Source organism: Prosopis cineraria, unplaced genomic scaffold (assembly GCF_029017545.1).
Source record: "Prosopis cineraria cultivar Desert tree isolate PC_DT_omini unplaced genomic scaffold, ASM2901754v1 PC719, whole genome shotgun sequence".
In the NCBI taxonomy this organism is placed as follows: domain Eukaryota; kingdom Viridiplantae; phylum Streptophyta; class Magnoliopsida; order Fabales; family Fabaceae; genus Prosopis; species Prosopis cineraria.
In genome coordinates, this window is record NW_026556044.1 from 1 (window position 1) to 4,514 (window position 4,514).

The 4,514-nt window shown below is 36.0% G+C and overlaps 1 long non-coding RNA gene and 1 pseudogene across 2 annotated transcripts; one reads left to right on the forward strand and one right to left on the reverse strand.

Moving 5' to 3' along the window:
- Nucleotides 1-9: 9 nt before the first annotated feature.
- LOC129298127 (uncharacterized) lies at nucleotides 10-1,397 on the forward strand. 2 transcript variants are annotated; one of them, XR_008590308.1, is made up of 2 exons: nucleotides 10-237; nucleotides 607-1,397. It is a non-coding gene; the product is annotated as an uncharacterized LOC129298127 (long non-coding RNA). The 2 variants fall into 2 exon arrangements; XR_008590307.1 differs by having other exon boundaries at nucleotides 1,144-1,397.
- Nucleotides 727-3,644, reverse strand: LOC129298126 (sulfite exporter TauE/SafE family protein 2-like; annotated as a pseudogene).
- Nucleotides 3,645-4,514: the final 870 nt, after the last annotated feature.

The following is a 4,514-nucleotide window of genomic DNA, read 5'->3' on the forward strand; positions in this document are numbered from 1 at the left end:
TGGGAGAAAGATAACATTGAGCGGCAAGTCAAAGCCTTGAATTCACAACCAAGCTTCCTGCCTCACCCTCCCACCCTCACAGCTCCATTTCCAACACCAGGACCAGTTCTTGGGGGCAAGATGGTGCCATTCATTCGTTACCCAGGAGTTTCAATGTGGCAGTTCTTACCCCCTGCTGCTGTTGACACCTCACAGGACCATCTACTTCGTCCCCCAGTCGCCTAAAACTTGGTAAAGGTTGTGTATTCTAGCCTTTCAAGTTTCAATAATATTTTTATGAGAAAAGGCTCTTCTTTTATTTCTGCAAATTTAATTTACTCTCACATCGGGAAAATTTGATAATCTTGCGTTGGAAGTGCTCCCATTGATTTCTGAGTGTTATCTTTTATTCAATACACAGCTTCTGGATGTAGTTCTAGTTCGAGCCGGAATTGATATTTAGAGTAGCTTTGGTTTTGGTAATTTTTATTGTTAATACTCATTTACAAATGAGTAATGAGTATGATTTTGTGGATTGACTTAAAAACAACAAATGATGATCTGATCAACAAATTTAATGGCCAGAGTCTGCTAAAATGATCCTTTTATATCTTATTGCTCATGCAGAAGCCAAAGTGTCCATAATCTTAGCATGAGGTGATAACCATGTAGACATGTTACAATACTACTGAGTAGAAGTTCTAGCAGGCTAACACAAAGCTGAAGTAAACACAATTGTCTTGACCCTTAACAGGGCAGTTTGAAGCCCAAGTATTTCCCAGATTTATAGTCCCTCCAACCTGAATGGCTCCAAAGCTGGTCATCAGAACAATGCTTAAAACCATAACCATGCCGATTGCGAAAACTATCAAGGATGCTCTACCATACTTGTGGACTGCTTTCCGCAACACCAATAAACCTAGCATTGATGCCACAAAACATATAACTGCCAATATTAGTGCTGTCTCTGTATGTTCCATGCCTAGCAACATGTACTGTGACGCCGACATTGTGGAAGAGAAGAAAACCATGAAAGAACATGTTGCTGCTGTCACCTATATAAACAAAATTATTTCTCAGTTGCTACCAACTAAGCTGGCTGATATATATATATATATATATATATGATAGTTTAAAACTGTAATGTAAGGGAACTGACCTCAGGTGCCATTCCAACTTGAAGAAGAAGGGGGCTTATCAGCATTCCACCTCCAATTCCAAAGACACCACCCAGAAGACCTGCTGACAGTGCCATTATTGGGAAGATAAGCTTATTTGGCCGTCCATCTCCAGTCAAATCCTGGTCCTGTAATGTCGATTGGAATGAGATTAGCTATACTTCAATTGCTTGTTTGAAATAGTGAAAGAGCCTGTTTAGATTTCAGTTGGTATAATTGATTATGAAAATAATTGATTAATATGATTGATTTTTAATTATATTGATTATATTATAATGCAATCTGTTTGAATACTGAAATTAATTTTAGTTGTATAAATTATCATAAAGGACATTGCTTTTCAAAATTAAATTATTGATAAAGTTATATTTAATATTATTAAATTTGTTAAACTTTATTTAAGAAGTAAAATATATAATTTAACAGTAAAATTGAATCTATAAACAACCTCTTTAGAACTTATTTCAAAATGTGATTATAGCATAGTAATCAATTATCAACTTTTTGTTGCTATTTGAGTAATTTTTCTAAAAATTGATTATTTGGGTCCAAAATCGATTATAATGTCAATTCAAACAGGCTGAAAAGCTTTGTTTTTTAGGCAGTGAGGTTCGGGAACCTACCTGACTTGTTAGAGGCTGATCTTGATGGCTCTCTTTCCTGGATACGATCCAATAAATGAAAATTACAGTGAGAGGTATTTGAACTGATGAGAGAATCCAATATACCACCCCGCACGGCTCCATTGGAATTATACTCTGCACATAGTTCATCATTTTCGAAACATGTAAGATTCAAAGTAGTTCCAATGGCATTTAACGATCAACTTCACTAAAACAATGTTCATCTGTTTTGTTTCCAAACATGTTATTAGAAGTATCATGCATCAGCTGATTAATCGCATGTATTTGAGTATTTTTACTGCGTGAGTTTGTTCTTCGTGAATAAAGAATGGTGCAGAACCTATGCCAACTAACCATTTGCACTAGCACGCTTCAGAGATTTTGATGTAGCTGGGACAGTAGGACCACCGCATTAAGGGGTAGCATAAAGACTCCAAAATTGACTTGTATTGACAAAATAATTATTGACTAGGACTAACAAGATCCATATATTTGCAGCAAAATTTAAACCCACTACTTTACAGGCGATAGATCAAATCCTCTCATGTGACATTTTTAAAAATTAAATTTTTTAATCATTATCTTGAGAAATTTATTTCCATATAAAATTTAAAGCAGAATATCACAAGATATTGGCAGTTCACCAAGCGTCCAAACATAACATGTAAGTAGACAAATGCAGTTAAATTAATAATTAGGAAGAATTACGTTCAGTTTTCACAGAAAGAAATTACTTAATAATCAATTTTCAACAATCTTAGTTTAGCAGTCAATGAATTTTGAATTTTGTAGTGATTAATTTTTTTGTATAAGACTTCAATGTAATTCTTTTTAATAATTATGTTCTCAATCTTTAGTCATGAAGAGCAAAGTATCCATACCTGTCCATACTTGTTGCCAAGAAGAAGATGGAGGGTGAAGAAAGAAAACCAGATCAAAAGCAGGATCCCTAGTTTGAGCCAAGGAAGCCTCAATCTGTCATGGTTCTCTTGATGACGACGACCCAAAAGAGGCTCCTCAGAGATCGTCAAATCTCCATTATTTTCTTGTCCCATTCTGTTCTCCTCGACTTGCCCGACCCCAACGTTACTCTTCCTCGTAATCTCTTCCGATTCCTTCTTCCAAAACATAACCCCCTTTCTGCATGTCTTGGCCGTGGACCAAGCCAGAAAAACAGCAAACAGAATAGTGATCAGCCACTCGGGGAATACGCGGTTACAGATAACTCCAACACTCACTCCTAGCAGCATACAAGGTTCCGATAAAAGAGCTATGTCATAGTCAATCAATGTCTTCCCACCATACTTTGGACTCTTTGTACACATACTGCAGAGAACGTTCGCAGCAGAACCTCCTGTGACCATGAAAGCCGACAGGCTCGAAGCTGTTTTGAGGTCTAAGCCAGCGACAATGGTGAGAATGGGTACGAAGATCCCACCTCCTCCTATGCCTCCAGCACTGGATATGGAGGAAGCTATGAAGCAGAGAATTCCTGCTACAACCAAAAGGGTTGATGGGTGGAGCTGGGTTTCTTGGAATTTTTGTGCGTGGGCTTTCAATTCAGAAACTTTGTGAAGGAAAACATGGTGGGTTCCGAGACTGTCTGGAACTGTTGGCAGATGGGTTTGAGTTGCATGGATAGAAGGAATGATGAAGAAGACGATAATGAAGAGTACGAGGAATAAACTTTGGAGGCTGCGGCTACTCATTTTAATAATGTCTCAGGCAATTTCAGAGATTTTTTGAGTGAGATATGTAGTGATGAGAATATGCTAGCGCAAAATGGCTTTATATAGGGACGAGGTGGAACTGTGTGTGCGCGTGTGACACTGATTTGTTTATTCTTGAAAGTGTAGTTTTAGCGGTTGCCCCTTGCAGATAATTTTGATAATTTAGAGTAAACAACAACTTTAATTAGTCAGAGGATTAAAAAATTGCTAAAAGTATGCAGATAATTTTGATAATTTAGAGCAAACAACAACTTTAATTAGTCAGAGGATTAAAAAATTTCTAAAAGGATAAGTATATTGTCAATATTAATAAAATTCTTATCATGACATCAACCGCGGTGCTGGATTTAGTTACCATTCGTTATTAACAACCTCAAGTTAACCTCAGAGAGATTAGGCTTATCTTATTTAGATACTATAATTCAAATAAGGCCTCACTTTGCTGCTTTGAACTCAAAAAGATTATGCTTATCAAGTTAAATGCTATAATCTAGGTGAGGTCTTACTTGCTCATGCATTGAGCTAGGGCCACATTAGGGTTATCAATATTTAAACACTAAAATTCAATCTCTTAATATGTACTAAACCAAGGTCAAGTTATAATAGCAGCATTTAAATGTAAAATTAAACTCATAGAACTTAATTCCTCATGAATCATGATTATATTCTTTCCAATGTACAACTTTTTCTTTTAAAAAAGTCAAGTGCAAAGTATAATTAAATCTCCGCCAAAATATTAACAATACAAACTTTTAGGAGAATAAAAGAAAGTTAGAAAGAACTCATGAAAAAAAAAACACACACACACACTACAATTCATAAGAGGAAATATATCTTACAAGCTTGTTCCTCTATATGTACAAGTGAATGAGGATTTGTAGACATCTTGGCCCCCTTCTATCCAAAGTACAAATTTCAATACAGACTCTGCAGGATAAGGTTATTTTTCTAACATTCTTGACACGCCACATGTAAACAAAGACTCCAACTTACAATAACATAAA